This window comes from Xenopus tropicalis, chromosome 1, assembly GCF_000004195.4.
Source record: "Xenopus tropicalis strain Nigerian chromosome 1, UCB_Xtro_10.0, whole genome shotgun sequence".
NCBI lineage: Eukaryota > Metazoa > Chordata > Amphibia > Anura > Pipidae > Xenopus > Xenopus tropicalis.
Genome location: NC_030677.2, coordinates 159,545,361 through 159,572,710, shown reverse-complemented (window position 1 = coordinate 159,572,710; position 27,350 = coordinate 159,545,361).

The following is a 27,350-nucleotide window of genomic DNA, read 5'->3' as shown; positions in this document are numbered from 1 at the left end:
GTGTTTCTTTTCAACGAGGACTCAGAGCAGTAGTTCTGTGTTTATGGCTGTATTTACGTAGACCTTTCTGATAAAACTTTGCCTTTCCTTCTTCTTTAAACATTAATGAAAAACATCTGAATTCTGAGTTTTATGTAGATAAACATTTGTCTATTGCAAAGTAATAATTAGGGGCTGATTTACTAATCCACGAATGTCCGAAAAGCGTCCGAATGTGTTTTTTTCGTAAATTGTCGCGACTTTTTCGTAGCCGTTGCGACTTTTTCGTAAATTGTTGCGACTTTTTCGTAGCGTTACGACTTGTGCGAATTGTCGCAACTTTTTCGTAGCTGTCGCGCCGAGTACGAAAGCTTCGGATTCATTCAAGCTTCAGTATCGTGACTTTCCTTGGGCCAGGTTGGAGCTGCAGAGTGCCATTGAGCCCTATGGGAGGCTTTCCTTGGGCCGGGTTGGAGCTGCAGAGTGCCATTGAGTCCTATGGGAGGCTTCCAAAATCATGCAAAGTCTGAAAGTTTTGCCCGCCGTTTACGAGTGCTCAATATGAAAAAGTCGCGATAATATACAAGCAAATCGTAACGGCTACGAAAAAGTTGCAACAATTCGCGCAAGTCGTAACGGCTACTAAAAAGTCGCGACAATTTACGAAAAAGTCGTAACGGCGACGAAAAAATCGCAAAAAATATGAAAAAGTCGCAAAATGTTTGTTTCCAATCCGAATTTTTCCCATTCGGATTCGTGGATTAGTAAATGTGCCCCTTAGTATGGCTTATTTATTAACATTGGTGCCAAATTGCATAAGTTCAGTTGCAGCTAGCAACCAATCAGGTCTTTGTATTTATTATCTAACTTGAAGTAGACCATTCAAAACAAATGATTTGTTGCTAGTGGCAACTGCACCTGTACAATATAGCACCTATGCTAATAAATCAGCCCCAGAGTGTGCCACTTGTCTGCTAATAATTTAGGCTATCTTTTCTAACACAAGTTTTATTTGCCTTTTAATTAAACCTTTATGACTGGCACCAACTACAAAATAATTTATAGACTCTGTTGAAAAGCCAGGCTTGACGATATAAGAGTGGAAATTAATAATAAATTACTCGATGCCCTAGTTTACTAAATCAAATGGTTTATTTTTTTTCTCATGGCTGACACAATGACAAATGCATTTTTACGTGAGTGCATAAACAAACAATCAACCACCTTGGAAAGGAAAACAACACTGTACAAGGGTATTAAATAAAGCAATGGCATACAGCGCAGATAAAAACATTCGAACGTCTGGAACAATTAAATAACCTAAAAGGCTTAAACCCTTTATACAACATAGGACAGCGAATGTTACCCTTTTTTCACTATATAGTAATATAAATATATTACTATATAGAGAAAAAAACAGAGATCAGGACACACATCATAGTTTGTGACTTTTCAAAATAAATAAAAATGACTCTTTTTGCATATTAGCAAAGTGCTTCTTGCATTATACAACATTAAAGGAATTGTTCAGTGAAAAATGAAACTGGGCAAATATGCAAAATGCAAAAATGAAAAGTGTTTTCAATATAATTGGTTAGCAAAAAATATAATCTATAAAAACTGGAGTAAATGGATGCCTAACATAATAGCCAGAACTCTACTTCCTCCTTTGGAGCTCTCTAACCTGTGGGACATAACTGTTTGCTTTTGAACCTGACCTGTGTGCTAAGGATTAAGAGCAAACTAAGTGAACAGTTATGTCCCATGTAGTGCAGTGGCTATTATGTTAGACATCCACTCACTCCATCCCTTATAAATTAATTTTTGCTTCACTAACCATATTAGAAACATTTTTTATTTTGCGCAGTCTATTTACCCAGTTTTATTTTTACACTTAGCGGCTGCTTTAAATATACCGCATATACCTCAAAATACTAAATAGAATTTTATAATTAATGTTATATTTTATTTTGCCCAGAACCCTCCCATAGTGTGGCAGGAGGTGGCCATGGTTGTCAAGTCAACCCTGAGGCAATTATTTCTCATTGGCTGTCTGTTTAGTGAGAAGTGACTGAGCCAACTCAGTTTCAGGTTTTAAGTTTGAAGACTTTTGTTGCACTGCCAGTAAAAATTGGTTGATTCACATTGATGAGTAAAGTTTCCGGTAGATTGTGGCTTATTTATAGTGATGAGCAAATCTGTCCTGTTTCAATTTGCCAAAAAATTCGCAAAACTTTCAAAAAATTTGTGAAACACGAAAAAAGAAGGGACATCCAAAAAAAAATAAATTGCTGCACGTGTAAAAAAAGTGATTGTTTTCACACATGCAACAATTTTTGTTCCTGTTTTGCAAAAGGAGGGCAAGCACAGTTGAAAATCTGGTGCAAGGAGCAAAGCCCAGTGGCCCTATCTTATGCTTCTAAATAAAAGATAATTTTGCTAATGTGGCTAATTTGGTGGGTCATTTCAGACTGTGCAGGGCTGTCAGTTGCACAACAATATACATGGCTTGGTGTGGGCCTTGATTGTAAAGACTTGAGAGGCTCACAAGTAGTACAGTATATGCCCCCAGATCTACAACTTGAGGAGGTGTAAAGAATATGTAACAGACACACAAATAGGTGAACATAATTAAGAATTCTTTATTAGTTACGGTTATTACAAAACATGTGAAGTAGAAAGGCAATATGACTTTTGACCAATATTTGGGTGAATAGGCTATCTAGTGGAAAGGATAGCAACTAATGTCTAGCTATTTATTGACACTGCAAAGTCAGAACAATCGGGAAAGAAATAGAATATAAAGTTATAAAGAACAATAAAACTAATTTCTGAAAAATAATAAAACATGTTTATTCTGACATACTGGTCAGGTATTGTAACTGCCTTTTTTTTAAGTTTTGCAATAAACATGTAGGATGAATAATGACAAATTATTTAAATATAGGTTGTACAACAATAGTCACATTTGACAGTTTGTCCTTCAAAAAGATAAGAAATGAAGAAAATAGAATGCTTACAGAGAAACAAAATAAGTAATTTAAATAGAGAAAAACAAAACAAAAACAAATTAACTAACTATGCCCAGTGGATAAACTATAAAAAGAAAATAAAAGTTTTGTAGAGCAAAATCAAGGATAATTTTGCTTATATGTTTGTGAATTATTGAAATAAATCTATATATGCAGCATTTTATAAATCTGATCCTTATTTCGTATATCTATAGGATTAAAGAAAAATGACCATGTATTTTTAAAAGGGATCCTGGATTTAGGTTCACTTGTTTTTGCTTTGATGGCCTCTTGCCAGCTAAGCTGATTAAGATAAGAAATAATTTCTGTTATAGGAGGGGTTTCCTCTTTTAACCAATAATAAAATAATGCTTTTTTAGAGGCGGCCATAAACAAAAATAATAATTTATCAATTTTTTGTGCTAAGGAGACTGGTTAAATGCTTGATAACGCCTCCTCTTTTTTAATGTGTAATAGAGCGAAACTAGGAGATAACTTTATATTTAAATTCAACCTGTGGTTCAAGAATCTTTCCAGCAGTAACTGCCTTTTAAAGTGTAGCTTATAGTGGTGAGTGAATCTGTCCTGTTTTGCTTCACCAAAAAAATTGCGAAACTACCACAAAATTCGCAAAATGGTGAAGCATTTGTGAGACTCGGTTGTCATGTGACTATTTTGTTGCGCATGACTTTTTTTGACATGATGCAGAAATGCAGAAATTCGCTGTGAATCCGTGCCTGCCAAAAAACAATTTGCTCATTACTACTTCAAATGGCAAAGGCAGTCCTTCACAAAGAGGACTTTGGTGAAAGCATGAGTTACAGCAGTTATATTATAGACTAGAGCTAGGTGTTAGCCCCCATTTATCTGATGAACTCTTTATATGATTCCTCTACTTCAGAAGGGATACAGAACATATGTTCAGCTTCAGTTCTGTTCTAAAATATGTATGATCTATATAGTGCAACAGCATTTAGACATTAAAATGGCTCATAACATAAGCTTCGAGGCTGGAAGTAGATCCCTGCAGATATGTTTAACAGTAAGAAACAAAATAAAACCACTGGCATCTTTGTTTGTTTGGGTTTTTTAAAGAAAGGTCTCTTCTTAGAGTGAAAAGAGAGAGCAAGACCTTCTTTCAGGCTTTAGAAATGGTCCTTTTAAAAAAAGACTTGTTCCCTGCGCAAAGAAACCTTGTCTTATCTTGAATGCCCTTTTTCTAAATGACAGTAGATAAAAATAAACTTCCAGCTTGTTTTCTGTTGTGTCCAGATACAAAACAAACATAAAAAAAGTGTTTTGTTCCTTCCATTTAAGTTTTGTAATGGTAATTTTGCACTCTTCACTGCTCTACCATTAGAGGCATAGAACAATATAAACACAAATTACTAATAAAGGGACATTATTATCATCATTGTATCTGTGCCTGAAAATAATGTGTAACAATAAAATATAACCTTTGATTTTGAAACATTTATAATTATTTATGTGCTGTATTTCTTTTTATTTCTTTGAATGTGCTTCCTTTCTATTTCTCAAAGAGATGCCGTATTGTTATTCTTTATTGGTGAGCTTCTATCGTTAGAAGACAGCATTCGATCACAGTGGTCAAGGATCCTATCTGAAACATGTTGTTTGCACTACAATAACATTTGGAGCCTGTATTTTCTGAGCTCTTGAGAAGTAAAAACTCAAAAAGACTAACTGCACAGACTTAGCCCCATATGTAAAAAAAGAAGGCACTAAGTTTGCCCTGGTGCATTAATTCATAGTAACCAATAAGAAGTTTGCCAGAAGGTGACCAGTAAATGCTACCTGCTGATTGGTTACTGCACCTGGGCAAATATAGTGCCTTTTTTATATAACTGTCTTAGTTCTGCAAATATTACAAATAAATAATAACAACAACAATAATTATAATAAACACTTGCCCCAAACTTATAGTCAGTTGAACCAGTGTGCACACTGTACAGAAGTCTTTGTTTAAAGTGGTGGTTCACCTTTAAGTTAACTTTTATGGTCTTATTCATTAATTTTCGAGTTTATCATCTCTAAAAACTCGAAAAATTTGAGTTTGAGAATACGGCTTGACTTTGCCTATGACAACTCCCATTGACTTCTATAGAAACTCGCAAGCTTTTACATAGCAAATTTTTACATTCGAGTCTTTGGGCTTTAATAAATGACAGACATTCGAACCATAACTTGAATTGAAATTAAGAGCAAAAAATCTTGAATCAAGAAAAAAAATCTAACTCGACCATTGATAAATCACCCTCTTAGTGATTTATCAATGGCTTGTTATAGAATGACCAATTCTGAGCAACTTTTCATTATTTTTCATTATTTATTTTTGTTTTTAAATTATTTGTCTTCTTCTTCTGACACTTTCCAGCTTTCAAATGAGGGTCACTGACCCTGACAGCCAAAAAACTATAGCTATTTAAAGCTACCATTTTATTGTTATTTTTTTTTATTACTTAAGTTTCTATTCATGTCCTCTCCTATCCATATATCATTCTCTCATTCAAATTACTCCCTGGTTGCTAAGATAATTTGGACCCTAGCAACCATTAGCTTCTGAAACTCGCTGAAACTGTAGAGCTGATGAACAAAAATTGAAATCATTAAAAAAAACTATACAGTAAATATTTAAAAATGAAGACCAATTGCAAATTGTCTTAAAATATTATTCTCTACATCATACTAAAGTCAACTCAAAGGTAAACAACCCCTTTAAACACTTTTTTTCCTTATGTATTTCAATGTATTTACCAATTAATTTTAATTTTGCCCAAGTGCAGTTACCCATATCAGCAGGTAGCTTTTACTGGTCACCTGTTTAAATGCAAACATCTTATTGGTTGCTATGAGTTGCACCTGTCTCAGAAAAACGGCTCTCAAAGCACCACAGACATCCAGAGAGTAGAATAAAAATTCAATACTTTATTCACATCCTTTTAAAACCCAGAACACCTGACGCGTTTTGTGCGTTTATGTACTTAATCATTGTGGGTGTGCCAGCTTATTGAAACTTATAGCGGAGGAACTGGGGTATGCATACACCCAGGTCAATGTTTACTCTAGGTAAATTTGGGGCCTCTGGTTATGGGCTTGCCAATGTTTTTTTGATATAATTATGTCAGCACATTATATGTAAAAAATTTGTTTTTTGAGGTATGAGTTGCACTTGGGCAAACTTAGTGTATTTTATTACATTTGTGTCTTAAAGGAGAACTAAAACTTAACCAAAGAACTACGCTAGAAATGTTGTAAATTATATTTGGGGGTTCTGTACCAGCCCAAGGCAACCTGTGCCTCCAAAGATGCCCCAGTAGCTCCCCATTTTCTTTTCTGCTGATTCACTGCACATGCTTTGTTCTGCTGTCAGTTACCGAGCTTAGGGACCCACCCACAATATACTGTAAATATAGAATATAAATGTCACAATATAAGGCTGATTAGTAAATAATACAGATTATTAGTACAAGGCAGCTCAGAAACTAGTGCAATGGGAGAGTGCTGGAAAGCATAGTGAAAGCACTGAGCGACTGGGGAGCTAGCAATATGCTATGAGCTCCGTGCGCTTAAGGACTTAACCCGTCCTTTTTCCCGCGCAGAACAGCGTGTAGAGAAAGGTCCCCTTTTTGGCTGCCGGCCCTCACCTATTCCGCTCGCGTCTTCCTGCACTGCTCTCCTGCTCCCACACTCCCACAGACCCTCCCTCCCATCCTAAAACCATACAGGTACAATAAAGGCAATCTCTCAAATCTCAATCTCTCAGGCAAATCCATGCCTGTCAAAAAAAAATTGCTCATCACTACTGTCCATTTATTCTCATTGACAATAAGTCAATTATGCTTGCAACTGCGTATTTACAATTTTAAGTAAATCTTTAATGTAGTTTTAAAAAAGAGGCCTAATAGTGATAAGTGAATAGATTTGCAGCAAAATTCCACATTGTTTTGCAAAACTTCGTCACACAGGATTTTTTTTGCCGCACGTCGAAAAAAGGCATGGCTGTGTCAAATTGGGCATGGTTGCATAAAAAAGGGCGTGGTCGCGTCAAATTGGCCAAATTGGAATGCATCAAAAAATAGATGCGGGCGACAAAAAAAATCATGCGACAAATGCAAGGGAACTTGTGGAGTGAGGTGAGGAGAAAATTCACTGTTTAGTAAATATGCCCTTGCCTCAGGTGGCAGTGAGCAGCCATTTACTATAAGTGGCAAAAATCTGCCTCTGGTAACTTTAAGAGCCAAATTTTCATTTTTTTAAACAAAAATTTAGGTCTACTAATGCAGAGAGTGCTTCTTATAAGAGTTGTATTATATCCTGTCAAGTGATATCTGAGGGAGCACACAGGCCGTCACAAAGTGGGGGCTCAAGAGAAAACATGTAAAAGGGCAATATTTACTGATATATGCATTCCAGCTTGATAAGATGCTTTAATATGCCTTTAATATAATAGTTAAACATTCATTCTGGGAGTATAGTGACCTTCTCAAAGCTACTTAACTCCAAACAGCCAGCAGCCCAACAACAAAAGATGAGGGGTGTCTTAAATAATATACAATTCATTTTACACCAGTCTAGGCTGCCCCCTTATTGGCTATAAGATTCATTTCCACATATTCCAGGGATAACCCAACTATGTCTGCAATCGGGGAAAGTTGCCTACGGCTTGTGGATATATCTGTAGAACTGGAGTGAGGATTAAAACATTTTTGGGTACTGCCTTCTCTGACTACTATATAAAAAGGGGAGAATTGTGGGACAGGGAGGAGATTTCTGTGTGCTTGCTTTGGGTGAAAGAGCTTCCAATGGTTGCCACCTGACCGGTACACTGTACTTGCTGGTAAGTTTGCACTGGCCTATAAATCATTACTTTCTAAGGTTGCCCCCTCTCCTGCATGAGAATTCTGGGCAGAGAGGCAGGGCAATGACATCATGGGAAAGGGTTGCTCCATTACGGGGGCAGGGCTAATTGCCATGTCAATCATGCCCCAACGCACAAATCTTTTGAGGCTAGGAGATAAGTTAAAGAAGTTAGAATACTATTATGGTTTATATCTCCTTGCTGCATACTCTATTATGATAGTGATTAAACTGTGTTACTGTTTTACAATGCACTGTTTGCTTAATATTGTTTGTTACCATCAGATTTCTGCCATTTATGTCACTTAATTAATGAAAAGGGATCTTAGGCTAATGCCAGACGAGGCGTAGGGCGGATATTTTCGGCAAGTGGAAAAGTGCTCCTACATGTGCCTGCACCCGAATGAATGAGATAGGCTCGGGTGCAGGCACATGTAGCCGAAATACGCATAAAAACGCGAGAGAATGCAAAGTTTTTATGTGTTTTTATGCGTATTTCTGCTACATGTGCCTGCACCCGAGCCTATCTCATTCATTCGGGTGCATAGGGGGGTATTTTCAGCAAGCGATTTTCCACTTGCCAAAAATATCCGCCCTACACCTCGTCTGGCATTAGCCTTACAGCGCTGCGGAATATGTTGGCGCTTTATAAATAAATGTTAATAATAATAATATTGTTTAAACAACTTTAACTTGACTGTGGTCAGTCTGAAAAAGCTACAGGGTGTCACTGAGTGTGTTGGAGTTACCCATACATACATATTAGTCTCACCCAAGGGTGGCCTTCATGTGTTATACCTTTATGTATGTATTGCTTTATTTATAAAGCGCCACAAGGGTATGCAGCGCTGTACAACCTTACAAAATACAAAATTACACAGGGAGGACAAATGTTATAATAAATACAATACATATATATAAATGCACAGGGAATAAGTGCCATGTGGTATGAGACACAGTAGGAAGGAGGTCCCTGCCCCATAGAGCTTACAATCTAAGTGGCACCTAAACTAGAATTATAAGTAAGGTCCTTTCTGAGTTTAGGAGTTAACAACACATGGAGGAGACAAAATTCTCAGAGGAAGTTCACATGGAATTTATGCCTCGGTATAATTGTTGGGCATATTCTGGGTTGACAGGTAAAGGGGCATATATAAAGCAAAAACAAAATCACATTTTGAAATAATAAAAATGCATGCGTTGGATAAATTTACCTTGAAGTGGAGAAAATTTCAGTTTCTGGAAACCATAACCTTTGTAGTTCTAATCATTTCAATCATATAAAGCAATAAAACTCCTCAGTAAGAGCTATAAAGTTGGTAGGGCCCACTGAAACATCAATGCCTATTCTAAAGGAAAGTCATAACAATAACAACTTGTACGCTCAGTACTTTCTCAAACCTCACAAAACTGTTAAAAGAGTATATAAATCCTGAAGCAATGGTATTGTTCAGTTCTTTTAAAAAGAAAAAAAAGGAAAGAGCATTAAAATGACAATGGTGTATGGCAATTTATTAGATCTATTATCTGGAAACCTATGCAGAAAGATCAGAAATATAACATTGCCATTTTCCATAGAGTTATATTTAAACAAACAATTTTTACCGTTTGCCTTTTTTCTGTAATGCACATTGGTGCATGGCCTTAAACTGAGGCTGTGCAACAAAAATATCCCCAAGCAACTTGATTTGTACCCTATTTACTGTAATTTTCAATGGGTAATACACTTTACAAATTACAAAGAGATCTGATTGGCCGCATTGAAGTTAATTTGCAAGCAATTGCCATGGATTACTTTATCGATGAATGGGGGGGGGGGGGGGGGGGGCAATTAAGAGTGTGACCAGTCAGACATATCTAGTGTTACAAAATACTTTGACTGCATTTTACATTCACTGTTGGATTGCATGATTTGCATGGTTCAATACAACTTTGCAAGGTCTGACTGGAACATGATCTGTCAAATCTTACTTAAGCTTTAAGCATCAATGTGCAAAGTGCCTTAATCTGCTCTGCAGGCTGTTTAGATGCGTCTTGTTATCTATTTTTAGGTTTATGCTCCTTGTGATCTATTTTTAGGTTTAAGTTTATATTTAGGATTATGTTTACAAAAATATATATGGTTACCAAAAGGGTATCAACTTTGTGGCATTCAAGTTTCATGACCCAGGTTCCACCCATTGCAACCTTGCCCTAACCTACAGTGGCTTGCAAAAGTATTCGGCCCCCTTGAACTTTTCCACATTTTGTCACATTACAGCCACAAACATGAATCAATTTTATTGGAATTCCACGTGAAAGACCAATACAAAGTGGTGTACACGTGAGAAGTGGAACGAAAATCATACATGATTCCAAACATTTTTTTACAAATAAATAACTGCAAAGTGGGGTGTGCGTAATTATTCAGCCCCCTGAGTCAATACTTTGTAGAAGCACCTTTTGCTGCAATTACAGCTGCCAGGCTTTTAGGGTATGTCTCTACCAGCTTTGCACATCTACAGACTGAAATCCTTGCCCTTTCTTCTTTGTAAAACAGCTCCAGCTCAGTCAGATTAGATGGACAGCGTTTGTGAACAGCAGTTTTCAGATCTTGCCACAGATTCTCGATTGGATTTAGATCTGGACTTTGACTGGGCCATTCTAACACATGAATATGTTTTGTTTTAAACCATTCCATTGTTGCCCTGGCTTTATGTTTAGGGTCGTTGACCTGCTGGAAGGAGAACCTCCGCCCCAGTCTCAAGTCTTTTGCAGACTCCAAGAGGTTTTCTTCCAAGATTGCCCTGTATTTGGCTCCATCCATCTTCCCATCAACTCTGACCAGCTTCCCTGTCCCTGCTGAAGAGAAGCACCCCCAGAGCATGATGCTGCCACCACCATATTTGACAGTGGGGATGGTGTGTTCAGAGGTATGTGCAGTGTTAGTTTTCCGCCACACATAGCGTTTTGCATTTTGGCCAAAAAGTTCCATTTTGGTCTCATCTGACCAGAGCACCTTCTTCCACATGTTTGCTGTGTCCCCCACATGGCTTGTGGCAAACTGCAAACGGGACTTCTGTTAACAATGACTTTCTTCTTGCCACTCTTCCATAAAGGCCAACTTTGTGCAGTGCACGACTAATAGTTGTCCTATGGACAGATTCCCCCACCTGAGCTGTAGATCTCTGCAGCTCCCCCAGAGTCACCATGGGCCTCTTGGCTGCATTTCTGATCAGCGCTCTCCTTGTTCGGCCTGTGAGTTTAGGTGGGCGGCCTTGTCTTGGTAGGTTTACAGTTGTGCCATACTCCTTCCATTTCTGAATTATCGCTTGAACAGTGCTCCGTGGGATGTTCAAGGCTTTGGAAATCTTTTTGTAGCCTAAGCCTGCTTTACATTTCTCAATAACTTTATCCCTGACCTGTCTGGTGTGTTCTTTGGACTTCATGGTGTTGTTGCTCCCAATATTCTCTTAGACAACCTCTGAGGCCGTCACAGAGCAGCTGTATTTGTACTGACATTAGATTACACACAGGTGCACTCTATTTAGTCATTAGCACTCATCAGGCAATGTCTATGGGCAACTGACTGCGCTCAGACCAAAGGGGGCTGAATAATTACGCACACCCCACTTTGCAGTTATTTATTTGTAAAAAATGTTTGGAATCATGTATGATTTTCGTTCCACTTCTCACGTGTACACCACTTTGTATTGGTCTTTCACGTGGAATTCCAATAAAATTGATTCATGTTTGTGGCTGTAATGTGACAAAATGTGGAAAAGTTCAAGGGGGCCGAATACTTTTGCAAGCCACTGTAAACTGACCAATAAAATGTGTGACAATATCATGTTGTATGATAATGGCCACATTTTATTGAAAATTACAAACAGTACAACCATCAAACAACAATATATCCATTTGCAATACATATATCTATATATTTTTTAAAGGGCATGTTAACCCCCAAAATAATTTTTGCCCAATTAAAAGAAAACATAATTCTAAGCATCTTTCCAATATGAACTTGTTAAAAAAATGTTAGTGCTTTAAAAGTTATTTGTAAATGCAATTGCTATTTAAAAGCAGCATTTGCTGAACGCCTGGTTGTTACTTTTAAAGCAATGTTGCAAAGATCAGACTCCTCCAGCAAGACAGGTCTGTGAATCTACTGGCTTGTGTCACATTGTTTCAACAGTTTCAACAGCCTGATTCACCAGGGTGGAGAATAGAAAAGGTCTGGCAAACACTGCTTTTTAAACACTGGCATAACTGGAGCCCCTGTCAGTCTGCCCTTTCATACCTTATTTCGATATCCTCCAGTTGCCCAAAGACCTAGCTTGGAGGATACTCCCACAATCCAGGCTTTGCAAGCCGCCTTTTAACAAGCAGACACTTTTACCTCAAGATCACCATACTTTACTGAAGGTTTTCCCAAAATTCTGCCCATACACAATGGTTACCCACCTTATGGGTTAAACCATCCCACAAAATCATTTTCTAACAGAACCACTGCTCCCCGACATGGGCCCATCCACTATCTGTGGCAATTACCACATTAGGCAGTGTCCTTAGACTTTTCCTGAACTCTCTTTCTATCTTGATAACTAAGAAATTTTGGGCCCCAGCTTTACGAGGTACATGTGTGATGCTAGAAATATAACAAACTAAAATAATAAACCAACCCCCCCCAAACAAGGGAGGGCAGATAGGAAACATTCCTTTTTGCTTCCTTTCTAAAATGGTGTCTCTATACCCTAGACCAGTGATCCCCAACCAGTGGCTCATGAGCAACATGTTGCTCACCAACCCCTTGGATGTTGCTCCCAGTGACCTCAAAGCAGGTGCTTATTTTTGAATTCCTGGCTTGGGGGGAAGTTTTGGTTGCATAAAAACCCCAGTATAATCCCAAACAGAGTCTTCTGTTGATTGCCAATCCACATAGGGGCTCTTAAATAGGCAGTTATAGCTCTTATTGGCACCCCCAGGAACCTTTTTCATGGCTGTGTTGCTCTCCAATACTTTTTCCACTTGAATGTGGCTCACGGGAATAAAAGGTTGGGGATCTCTGCCCTAGACCAATGGTTCTCAACCTTCCTAATGCCGTGACCCTTTAATACAGTTCCTCATGTTGTGGTGACCCCAACCATAAAATTATTCCTAAGACCATAAGAAATATGTGTTTTCCGATTATCTTAGGCGACCCCATTTAGTTATAATTAATGGAAAGCTAAACCCCCAGAATGAATACTTAACCAACAGATAATATTTATATCATATGAAGTGACCTATTAAAGCATCTCGCCAAACTGGAATATATATACTGCATATACGGTATGAGTATATATTGCCCTTTTACATCTTTTCCCTTAAGCCACCATTTTGTGATGGGCTGTTTGCTCCCTGAGAGATCACGTGACAGGAAATAATGCAGCTCTAACTGTAACAGGAAGTATGTAACTGTAACAGGAAGTATGTGTGCCCTTGACCACAGGGGGTGACCCTACGTACTTAAAATGGCAATTTCTGTTTCTTCTTACCCTATGGCACATACTACTAACAAAATATATTTTTATGAAAATGGTTTATTTAGATGAAGCAGGGTTTTACCTATAAGCTGTTTTATGCAATATATTTTTATAGAGACCTACATTGTTCGGGGGTATAGTTTTCACAAACCAGGTATAAGATTGAGTCCAATAAAAATTTTCATTGCATTTTCATTAAATCATTTAAAGAATTTCCCTTAATTTAACTGATCAGAGCTAATGGTGGCTTTTGCTACTGCTGCATAAAATTACGTTTTGAAATTCTTGCTTCTGAGATGCTATGATCAGTCCTACTGAATGCCTCAGAAGTACATGCACTTTAATGTCCTCCTGTATAATATATTGATGACCATTAACCTTAATGCCTTGCCACTTAAGTGTCAAAGGCAGAAACTAATCTTTATATGTCTGATAAGAGTAGTATAACCATTTAAAAAGGGGTCAAATTATAATAAATAAATTATAATAAATTGCACTCAAGCCTTGTTATCATATTATAGCTTTTTTGTTTCATCTGGTCACTCATTGAAATCGAAAATAGACATAAATGCATGATGAGTTACCCCCTACTGTGTATTCATTATATTCACCTTGCATAAAATCACAGTTTTAAGTACCTGAAGAAGAAGAGCTTCTTTTGTCATAAACAGCAGGTAATGCTGACTTTAAAATGACATGAAAATGGTTATAGAAGAAATGGAAATAACTACTGGTAAATAGATTGGTTAGTGTTCATGCTGCTGTTGAAATGTTTTATAGAATATACATATCCAGTGTAGGAAAGGATGGAGAACATTTTCAAAAAAATTACATAAATAACAGACCATGTGAGGCTCCTGTCACTGAGAATATGTATAAATGTGTATTGACGATATGAATCTAGAATCTGTATAGGGCATTTGAATGAATGTCTTCTCCAATGTATACAAAGTATATAAATTATGGCTATGCAAGTACTGAGTGATTGGCTCTCAAAGTTCATTCGTAGAATTTATTTAATTTTTTTTTTTTACTTTATTTGTTTAACAAGCCTAGGTCCCGAAAGCATTAATAATGACACACTGACATACAGGAGAATTTCTAGTCGAAAAAACTATACAGTAAACTTTTGGGCCCATCTACAAACGTTCATATTTTTTCAGTGATTTGTGTTCACAATTTATTGTTGTTGAGGTCATGTAGAAGGCAAAAGGTTCTGTCCTATGCTTTTTTGCAGTTTTTTTTACTTTGAGATATTAATATTTTTCTATTTTTGGGGGGGAACTATTTGTGTTAAGTGCTGAAAAGTTTACAGTTTGAGGTTTAAGGAAACATTTGTGCCTTTCTCATTTGTGAATGTAGTTGTGGTAGAAAAAACCTCTAAAGTTATACAAAATCAAATTTTGATCTGCCTCCACATATAGTTAACCCTCTGGCAGTTATATTTTAAAGTTGCATGCTACTTCCTCTTTCACTGAAATAACATATTTGCCACCCTTGTGATGATGAGGTTAATGGACGTCATTTCATTGACACATTGTTAATTGTGATCAACAAAATCTATATTACTCTTTTACATTGCTGGTAAAAAAAAGTTACAGATTGCCAGTAATATAAGAGTTACAGCTTGCCAGTAATTTAAGAGTTCCATACAAATAGAGAATTGAGGAAATTACAAGCTGCAGAGCACGTGGCCATTTATCATTTCACAGCACAGAGCACAGAGTCCATACAAGTAGAGTCCATTATGATTGGCAATGCTACCTACTTATGTTCATATTCCTCTTTGGTTATTAATAATAAAGACATTACTAGGTTCTGATGATGTCTGACAATTTTGTTGTCCATGTGTTTCCAGGTACACTGCCAATGCTCCATGTCTAATATTCATACCCATGCAACAAAAAAGCAATGGTTCTTGCTCCATTTAGCATTGCAAATATGGATATGTATATGCCGGATGCCATCCCTATGTTTGCTGGAAAAAGAATAAAAGATTGACTGGAACTGGATAATTGTTTTCTTAAATGTATATAATACAGATAATTTTTGGTTGCCAATTTTGGTTAAACATGATCAGTATGGTGTTGAGGCTGATGTTCTCTGGCCAGATCTGTATTTCCATAGTATCCCTGCTGAGTTAGTACATTGTTTTTGTTACACATTTTGCAAAGAATTGTGGCAAAACTATTCCTAACACATCCAGAGTGAATGTCATTTGCTGCACTGACTACTTTCTTTTCTAGCACAGTTGGTCAAGCAGAAAACCACTCAGAACTTTTGATGCTTGTCAGTTAGATTTTAGTGAGTTCAGCCAGGAAATAAACATGTTATTAAAGATGCATAGGTGAAAATGGCTTCTAAGTAGAGCTCTGAAAAGAAAAAAGCCTGCTCTGATTCAGAGTGTTAATGGACCAATCATGTCCTTAACAAGAACTGAACCTGCAAAATATAAAGTGATAATTCCATTTTTTTTCTTGAGTGCCCTCATTCCCATTTGGTTATTTATTGTTGCAAATTTTGCAAAGTTTTTAAAGCCACATTAAAGACTATCCCCATATGTTCCTAAAGACATATTTTAGGTATATGTAATATACCATATATCCAAATGTAATAAAAGGCACTAAATTTGCCCAGGAGCAGAAACCCATAGCAACCAATTAGATGTTTGCTTTTGAACAGGTGACCAGTAAATGCTACCTGCTGACTGGCTGCTATAGGTTACTGCTCCTGGGCAAACTTAGTGCCTTTTATTACAAATGGTGGTAAATATAACTTCTTTATAAGTAGTGTTGATATTTATTTTATTTTTCTATAGCTGTTTAGTAAAATCTATTCTGCATTGAGAGACATTCACATGCATTTTAGTCTTAACTTGCTAGAGGGACATTTCACAGCCTTCTATTCATTTGTATAAGATTTTTATGGGCATATTTATCAAGGGATTAAAGGAGGAGTTTATCCTTTGACAAATATGACTAGGGCATTTGAGGACCCATGGCTAGGTTAGCAACTTTAGTGCCGGATACTTGCTGAGAAAGAGTTCACTGGCAGATGGGCGTACCGCTCTGCTACCAGATCTGCCAATGGACTTGTGTCATAGAGGATGAGCCTAGGGCAGTACAGATATTAGTACAGCACTAAATACGCAAATCTGGTTTTGTTTTCTAGTTTGTTTGTATTGCTCTTTCAGTATCTATGAGGTTATTTTACCAACACTCCAAAACATGTATTGGCTCCTGATTAAATGTTTTATAACATATGACATTAAGCCCATTTAGGAAAGGGGCTTGCATCAATAAACATTCTATGAGACATGCTGTGTAACATATGTCATTGCTATATAAATATAGAATACACAACACAACTGCTGGATTGAAATCAATCAAAATGGAAAAAAGAGAAACATCACAAAACTATGCAGTCTTAAAGATGCCACCCAATTGTATCATGGTAGAGCCAAATTTGATGAGCTTCATTGCCCTTTGCAATGTGCAGCCATTCACAGTAACTGTTGCACTGTTGGAGATGTTGTATATATTCTCTAGACACAGAAGGTAATGGTGTGCATATATTTCTGCAATAATCATATACATAGCGTTTAACTGGAACCTACTTGAGTAGCCAAATTGTTCACCTGCTTTGGCTTTTATATCTAGGCCAACTGTAACAGCCAATGCACAATTAACTTTACTGAAGAAAAATCATCTCCTCCTCCTCATATTCTTTGTTGACAGGATGAAACAGCTCCGCTTTGCTAGATGCTTTCTATGTTCACACTTATTAAGAACCTTTTTAAATTTGATGACAAATACAAACATTGGCATACTCCTAGTATTAAATTCAAAAGATAATTTTAAGTATATGATAAGAGCTGAAATGAGCCACAGAGCAGTTGTTAATATAAATAATTTACAGTTAATTGGTTTTTGAGAGAATTCCTAAATCTGTCATGCAGAAACACTGTGCAAAAGCAAGATCATTTCATAAACAGTGATAGGGGAGCCATGATAAGACATTTCCATTCTGCTGCATATGATCAATTAGACATTTCTGCACTTTATGCTTCCCCGCATATAGAAATTTATGTTTACATGAAAGCAGGGCTCAGGCTGCAATGCTCAAAACATATACGATTTTTGGCCTGGGGGATTGAACAGCTGTACAAACTAATTTGACCCACCACTTACCTAACATGTGGGTGTTCTGTACAGGACCAGTTTTAGAGTAAAGGCAAGGGAATTGTTGTATTAAAAGGCTTAGCTGCTAAAAAAAATGCCCATAGGCTCAAATGGCCACGAAAAAAAAAAGTTGCAAGGTATTGTCAGAAAAAAGGCTCATTGACTTCAATGTGTTTTGTTAACATTTTGCCACTATGTACATTTTATTGGTAAAGCAAAACTGGACAGATTTGTTCATCTCTAGTGACCAGTAAGTACCTGTGTCTGGCCACTTTTCTTTGTCAGGTCTGTGAGTTCAGAAGTGATTGTAGAGTAATGAGGAAAAAGCCCTAGCCTTAGTTTTTCTACCCACCCCTTACCCACTATGTATCCCAAGTAATTTGTTTTGGTTTTACCCAATGTACATTTCTTGGGATTTGCTGCCATGTAGTGAAAAACTACCCTTAACCAGTCCAGATGACCCTGCCAAATTTCAATGTTAACAGCAACAGCATCAAGGTAGGCAGCAGCATATCCTGTATGAGGACAAAACACCATATCCATGAGCTTCTGGAAGGTAGCAGAGCTACATAGGCCAAATAGCATTGTGGTACATTGGTATAAACCATAGGGAGTTGCAAAAGCAGTTTTGGGTTTAGACATTTCCTCAAGGGGGGGCTACTGCTAGCCCTTTCTAAAGTCTTAAGGTGGCCACACATGTGGCGATTTCCGATCTTTCATCGACCATCGCTCGCACGAAAGATCGTACAATAGGCCACTAACCGTTCAGGGCTGAAACGGCAGATAAGGAGGTAGAAACAATAGGATTTCTACCTCCTTCTGCCGATTCAGCCCTGAAGGCAGATTTTGATCAGGCGCCTTCTATGGCGCCCGATCAAAATCTTTTAACCTGGCCAATCGTCGAGTCGACCGATATCAGCAGCCTCCTGGGATTTGCGGACTTGCCATACACGCACCAAATATCGTACAAAACGGGGTTTCATACGATATTATTGGTGCGTATATGGCCAGCTTTAGATAGGTATATAAGCTTTTTTGGCCAAAGAGACTAGTAATGTATCCACTCAGGACATCAAGTAGGCTTTAAACTTAGATTCTGCACTAAGCTTGCGCAGGTCTACACAAAACCTTATTGATCCATCTGGCTTAGGGACCAGGACTATGGGACTGAACCAGACTATGGAACCATTTCTATTATGAGGAAGGCGATAAGGATGAGATCTATCTTTTACCCATGAGTCTGTTTCTATTTTATGTGACTTGAGATTTATTTTTACCAGGGATTTCTGAAAATGCATCCACAAACTGTGGCAAAAGAGTGAGCAGATCATTTTTCTGTGTTACCATAAGCTGACGAACCATAGGTACCTAGGGACTTTCAACACCTTTACAGGTGAGAAGGTTTGGCCCCAAATCTGTGTCATCTGAGACAGGGTGAATAAACATGGTGCCCTCAGTTTTCCAAGGCTTTAAGATATTAACATGATAGGCCTATTTACCTCTTAGGGAATCTGGGCATGCAATCCATAATTTACTTCTCTTGCCATGTGCAATACAGTACCTCAAAGTGAACCTGCCATTTAGCCAATGTTCAATTTCTGAGGAAAAGAGGAATAACAAAACTATCACCTGGCTGAAATGTCCGAAGACAGACATTTTTATTAAAGTATTGTTCTTGATTTTGATGTCTCAACTTCTCTGCAGCAAAGTCCTTTTTAACTTTCTAGGAACCACTATTTGTTTCAGAACCTCCACTTTTTCTCTGTATACCAAATGAAAAATATTTACATATTCAGGTACAATTATTTTACTCCTTATGGGACCAAAATGTTTAAATTTCATTGCAGCGGGGCGGCATGCCACCCTTAAATTTGTGCCGCCCTGGGCCCGGGCCTTTGTGGCCTCTCCACGAATCGGGGCCTGATCATTTGGTCTTATGTTTTGTAAAACTGTTCCTGCAACTGCCTGATCAGTTGGATCTATTGATCCTTTTGTTGGTTCTGTCAGTCCTGCTCCTGCATTAAATTTAGCAACCAAGGGCCACTCTGTGGATTAATAGCACACGCACAGAGTAACTGTGAGGACAGCAAAAGATTCTTTGAGAAAAATGGCTTTCATTTCAACTGGCAGCTGTATATGAAGTAATGGGAACATAATTTGCCTCCTTATAGGTCCCTGGTAAGGCCTCACCTTGAGTTTGCAGTGCAGTTTTGGGCTTCTGTCCTTAAGAAGGATATTAATGAGCTGGAGAGAGTGCAGAGACTGCAACTAAACTGGTTAAGGGGATGGAAGATTTAAGCTATGAGGTGAGACTGCCAAGGTTGGGGTTGTTTTCTCTGGGCAAAAGGCACTTGCAAGGGAACATGATTACTCTGTACAAGTACATTAGAGGGGATTAAAGACAGATAACCTTTCATGTCAAAAGGAGGTTGTGACAAATATGTATTAATTGTGATAACATTGTCTATGCTGTATAAGCCAACTGCAATTAATAGTTAACTCTTCAAGCAAAAGTAATTCAATGCAGTTTTGAAGCATTGGTGATATAGCTGCAGCAATCAGAACTTATTTAATAATCTTTATTTTCTTATAAAGAATACCCAATTAGACAAGATGGTAGCCTATCTGCACATTATTTTTTCAATAATCAGTTCAGTGAATAATACATCTTACAACTAATTCCTTTTAGATAACATTTATGGGTCTCATCCATTGTCTTTGCTCAGCATTGGGAAACATTGCATTATATCTGCTGTGTGCTCCATCAAACAGTTCTTTAATTACCTTTTCATAGTGAATGTATTGAATCTCTGGTAAGGAGTACAACATTAAAAGCTACACTTTTAACTTATGTTGTGAACAACTCTAGAATTAAATTAACCATTAAATGTCCTTAACATTTTTTCTACTTCTAATTTAGAAATAGAGAAGGAACATGTATCAAGGAGTCACTGATGTCAAAAGCTGATAAAACCTGGAATGACTTCTGCCAATTCAGCTTCACAGAAGTAAAAATAAATTCCTTTCTGAACCCCAAAACAGCATGTAGATAGGTCTCTATTTCAAAGACAATGGGTTTTAATAATAACATTACAATTTCATGTCATATTGCCTTTCTTCTAGGTATACGTGATTTACAAAATATACCCATGTGGAAATCCCATACACATGGCAGTTGAAATGCACTTTCAAACAGCAATAACAATCACATATTTTACCCCAGAATACAAAGTGCTTGGCACAGGTTTTTTGTAGATTGTGGGCTGTCAATCAACATCAGAGGCAGAAGTAGGAAGTCTCGTTGCTTCAGAAGTCTTCATCTTTGATGAATGACTGTAGATATTGATACTGTAGCTGCCTTATTACAGACAGTGTTTAACACTAGTTATGGTATTATGTAGTATAAGATTAATTGAAACAGGTAGTCAACTGGGCCTGGCCTAGCTGAAAATCTGAAAACTGAAATGTCAGTAGATTTCAGCAACATCTGCTGGTTCAATATTAAGCAATGGACTGAATTATTTGCTGATTTGCGCATCTGAATAAAGCACAAGGTAGGGGGCTGGAGGCAGGTGGGAGAGAGTACACCTATGTGCTTCCCTCTACCCATAATGAATATAGTTTTTCTAAATGCAGGCAGTGCTGTATTCATAGAGTGAGCAGAGTGCAGAGACCTGCAGGGTGCAAAGTACAAAAAATATGGTGGATTGTGCCTTTTTGCACTTTGCACCCTTCCCTGCATGTAGTAAATGACCCCCGCTTTGTTCAGATATTTTGCACTTTATAGTAGTGGTGAGTAATTTTTTTTTTCACAGATTTGCGGTGTGTTCTTGGTGTGGAAAAACATGTGAGAAAAGCACAGCAAGAAAATAACTCAGCAAAAAACTGCTCATTGACTTCAGTTCATTTAGCATGAAAAAAATGTCTCAAAAAATACATAGTAACATAGTAAGTTAGGTTGAAAAAAGACGTATGTCCATCATGTTCAACCATAATGCCTATATATAACCTGCCTAACTACTAGTTGATCCAGAGGAAAGAAAAAAAACCCATCTGATACCCCTCTCTAAAAAAATTACTTCCTGTCTCAAAGATGGCAATTGGACCAGTCCTTAGATGAACTTGTACTAAGAGCTATCTCCCATAACCCTGTATTCCCTCACTTGCTAACAATCCATCCAGCCACTTCTTAAAGCTATATAATGTATCAGCCAGCACGACTGATTCGGGGAGGGAATTCCAGAACTTCACAGCTCTCACAGTAAAAAATCCTTTCCGAATATTTAAATGGAACCTCCCTTCTTCTAAACATAGAAGCATTAGGGAGGTTATTATATGATCCCCTTATATATTTATACATAGTTATCATGTCACCTCTTAAGCGCCTCTTCTCCAGTGTACAGTAAATAAACCCATCTTGGCCAGTCTTTCTTCATAACGGAGACTTTCCATACCCTTTACCAGCTTAGTTGCCCTTCTCTGGACCCTCTCTAATTCAATAATGTCCCGTTTGAGCAACGGAGACCAAAACTGAGCAGCATATTCTAGATGGGGCCTTACCAGCGCAATGTAAAGGGGAAGAATAACCCCCTCCTCCCGTGAATCTATACCCCTTTTTATACAGCTCAGAACCTTGTTTGCCCTTGCAGCTGCTGCCTGGCATTGCTTGCTACAGCCAAGTCTATAAACTACAAGGACTCCAAGGTCCTTCTACATTATGGATTTGCCTAGTGCAGTCCCATTAAGGGTATAAGTGGCTGCATATTTTTACATCCCAGGTTCATGACCCTACATTTATCCACATTAAACCTCATCTGCCACTTAGCTGCCCAGATTGCCAGTTTGTCAAGATCCTGCTGCAAGGATGCCTCATCCTGGTATGCAGAGTTTTGTGTCATCTTCAAATACTCAACCCTCCCCTAAGTCATTTATGAACAAACTAAAGTTGACCCAGTACAGATCCCTGAGGGACCCCACTGAGAACCTTACTCCAAGTAGAGAATGTGCCATTAACAACCACCCTCTGTACCCGATCCTGTAGCCAGTTTTCTATCCATGTGCAAATGACTTCACCAAGACCAATAGACCTTCGTTTAGAAAGCAGTCGTTTGTGGGGAATGGTATCAAATGCTACGGGAACGGAAGTTAAATACCCATTTGACTTTTTCCTCAGTTGTGTGAATCTATTGGGACAAATTTGTATTAACATTGTATTAACTATAACAAAAATATACACACACACACATATTTATATATACAGACAGACACACAGATTACTTTAAAGAATGGATATTGTTGTTTTCTTTGTATTAATATTCCATTGTGTTTTCTACTGTTTAAAATGTTTACAGTGAATTCACTTCAGTTGAGCCTTTTTTCTTTTTAATTGATCCAGTTTTAATTAAAGTAGCAATACAATTTTTGTGATTAAAACATATATTAATTAGTTTCCAAACAAATATAAATGAAAAAGCCCTAGTAAGAATTTCTTTATATCATATATAATGCCTAATAACAAAAGGTTAAGCTTTAACTCCCTCCACCAACCGTATCTTTTATTTCTTCACAGTACGACTGAATTGATCTTGTGGTTTGCAATTGTATTAAGAAAAACAATTAAATGAAACTTAAAAGAGTACTGTACAATAGCATGGGAAGAGATTTAAAACCTGTGTTGACACTGCATGTTCTTAGACATCAGCATAAGGTGTACTAGAGAGCTTCCAACCATTAACTGATCCACCAAGCAGAAGTTCCATTACATTAAATAGTACATTCCGTGTATCATTCAGCTGAACATTTCCCTGCCCATTTACTGTTCACATTTACTGGTCACATTTTCCTCTCTTTCCCCCCTGGTCTGACAATTTCCCCACCCCTTACATAACAGCCCCAGCTCCAAATGACATCACAGACCACCCCCCAACCTGAACACCAGTATTAAGGGAAAAAAAGGCAACCCTAGTTTTATTTAATTTGATGATTAGATTAGAGAGATTAGTTGTGATGGAATGTTTAGGAAAAGGTCATGTTCACAATCTTTCAAGCTCTTTTAGATGATAAACTGGACTTATGTAATAGTATTTGGATACCAGGGGATATTTACTTTTCACTGAGATACCCTCTTTGTCTGTATTTAAATTTTGGTCAAATTGTATCAACCCTGGGACATAATATCTAAATATCTCTCACAATACTGTTTGTGCAGCTAGGGCAAATTCAATGGTCACTTTTCTTTTCTATTTTTCTTTTTTTTTTTTTTTGGTAACGTTAAACCTATTTTTTATTTTTTTTAATGATTTGTAATATTCCACCGCATCTGGTAGTAGCTTCACTAAGAAAGGTGCTAAACTGCACCAGCGGAGTTACCTTTGGTAGCCAGTTAGATGTTTTCTTTCATTTTCTAACTAAAAGTAGACTGCTGAAAACATATAACTTATTGGTTGCTATGGGCAACTGCATTGTTGCAGTTTAATGCAGAAGTGTGTGTGTGTCAAATTACTTTACCTTGTATCTTTTTTTAAAGTAGAGCCAGTTATCATGGTATTATAAAGCATGTGCATTCATTCTTACACATTTGCACAGCAGGCACACATACTATACATAGACTGTAATGATTCTATGCCTGCCTTTAAAAAATAATACAGCTTTTATAAAAAGTTACTGGTGTCAGATTGCAGCTATTAATACTGTATGTGCAATTAGAAAACAAAGGTTTGTTTTCTGAAGACAGAATCTCATTAAACAGAAAAAGGATAGGTTATGGCTTTAGGGCAGTCATTAATTTAGAAAAAGAAATAAAGCTGAAACATTTTTTTATTATTCTGAGTATTCACATCTTGTTAGAGAAAGTTCAATAAACTACACATATATCCTATCTTCACCACAAAAACTGAATTTGCAATTGACTGAATAATATAGAAGCAAAAAGAACAAAAAAACCCAAATTAACTGAAGGTGAAAAGAGAGTACAACTTGCAATAGCTAGATACAAGACTAAGGGCAAATGTACTGGGTACATAAATGAAGCCATTAAAATGCCATATATGACACACTTGTGCCTATTTGCAATGTATGCCACTAGCATGAGGAAACCCTTAACATCTGCCAAACCATCTCACCAGGTGGTTTGTACCTAGAGGCACTCACTGTCGCCTATTGAGGAGTAATTATGGTGGATATTATTGTTAGTAGACAGAGTGATTGCTAGTAAAATGTTGGACCTGCATGGCTATGATTTAAGAAACAATTCTGGCTCTGTATACATCATTAGTTGGATCAAGATTATAGATTAGTTTCACCCTCCAATTTTTTTAAATTGCAACAAAAAAGGCAACCAGATAAGGCTTGATGTTACAAAACAGACACCCTAAAATAAACTTTGGCCTTCAGCATAAGGTATCAAGCTAGCAGGCTCATCTATTTACCATACTCACATGGCCCACTCTACCACAACCACTCCACTTTAGAGATAATAAGGACAACCAGTACAGCTGAGCAAAGTTTTCACTCGGTACACAGGAGTTTCATGGAGAAGTATGCAGTTTCTTCCACTGAGAAATATTTTACATAAATGATTGCAAGAATTTTTTTTTGTCATCCACCCCTTTTTCCTCTATGAAGAACACTTGTAGCCTAGTGAGCTTGGAAAGGTTTGGCAATGGATATAATATTGCAGAGCTAAAAACACAATAACCACAATGGTGGTCACAATCCCCTTGACTAAAATACATTTCAACAAAATTTAGTGGTTTTACAAAATTGTACATGGTTTTGAAAAATTTTTGATAAAGCAAACTGCCACAAGTTCAAATTTGAAAGCAGACAAACAGAATACTTCTTTTCTGTCACCCATATCTAAGGAGTCCAACCAACCTTATCATGTTTGTGCCTAAAACGGGGCTCAGGGCTCCCCACTGCTGGCAAGCATTCCTCTGCCAGTTGTAAAGACTAATATTGCCCAGTGCATTCATACCTTTTTGTGCTGCTTGAATAAATAAAAGCAATGTAAAGGGTAAGAGGATGGGATGCTGTCCATGCACTGGCCTCTTGACTACCACTTCCTGTCCTACTTTATCCTAATTTATCTATTACTACTAGCAAACATTGCTTTCACTTTCGAGCCTTTTCCACATTTGCTTTTGAGTCCATTTTTAGTAAGTTAAGCAAAAAAATTTTTAAAAAATCAATTTCTGCTCTCTCTGACGCTCTGTTTCTTTCATATTTATTTTAATGTTATAGTAATAAATATTACTGTCATACAGTATGAACTTTAACTCTTATTCATTTGGTGTACAATTTACTGTGTACAGTGTGGAAGAAACATTAGATGCTAAATGGCATTTTAATAAGTATCTCCCATTATGAATATCCTGCAGCCAATAAGGCAAAAAGGGCAATGTCACCCCTTGTCACCATTAGGGAAATTATACTGTCAACACCATGAACAATATAAGTAACCATTTCTACATGTTTAATAATCTCAGCTTTAGTTTATCAACTTGTAAGGAAGGAGGAGATTCTTAGAACTGGTTCATAGTAACTTAGAATGTATCAATGTGGTTTCTAATTTGAAATATATAATCTGGTAACTCTACCACTACTAGATGCCATATCAATCCTTAATACAAATCTGCCTATAAAAAAGTAACTATGAATACATGCATGCTTAATGGCAGTATGTTGTTGCTGCACAGTGTGTAGTTACATGTGATCTATAAATTACTATTTGATTACAAAATATTTCAGTGTGATGCCAAGCTCAGAAAGCCATAGATATTTCTCATATGAAGAACAGAACTATAAAAAAATATTATAGTTTCTGTTGGCATGCCATAATACTCCTTGTGCTATAAAACATCCAGGTCCCATTTTCTACTGCTATAGAACAATTCCAAAAGGTTAATTTTCAACAGAAGTTTAATGGTCAAAAATAAAAGTATGTAGAGTAAATGTATCACTTGAAGTGATATATACATAAATAGATAGCACTATGTAAAACTAATGTCCTCCAATTTCTCTAAATGGAATGTTAAAACAACTATAAATAAAATGTTCCACGTCATCTTAGACACAAGCAGTTTTCCAGTTTGGGTGTAACAAGGAACTGATTTGTTTTAGGGCAATTTTAAAGCCAAATGTTTTGCATTCTTATGCTTGAGTTTGCCTCTCTTCATGCATGAGGGCTCAGAAGTGCTTCTTAATTGGTAAACCTTAGCTACAAGGCTAAGTAAAAGTATATAAGTACAACAGATGTGCATCTAATCTGGCCAAATTAGCTACAAGCATACAAAAGAGAGGGGTTTGATCAATGCACATTCCCTGGTCCCCAGCTGCACTAGTAATTTAGTATCTAAGCAAGTCTGTATAATTTCAAAAAAGTTTTTTTTAGTTAGAAAATCATGTTCATTAAGTTGTGGAGCCACCATACCATGTTAAGGTAAATCCCATATGGTGGTCTCATAGAGCTTAATCCTCCCCTGCCTTTAGCTTGTAAGGGAGAGAGACTGCCAAGACCAAGCCTTATTTCCCCCCTGCTTGAGGCTTTTAAGAGAGAGAGCGATTGCCCAGACCACCATCGGCCATTTGTTTTGCACAGCAACTATGCTAAAGTACGAAAATTCACAAAAAGGAAAGGGGGGGGTTGTGGGGGCACTCCAAATATATAAGTAAAATGGAAGAGCAACTGACATCTTGGACCCAAATTTTACATACTTGATTTATTTTGTATATCTTTGCCAATATGGTTTTAAGAAGTATGGATTTACCAACTTGTCCAGTCTGTCCAGTTAATA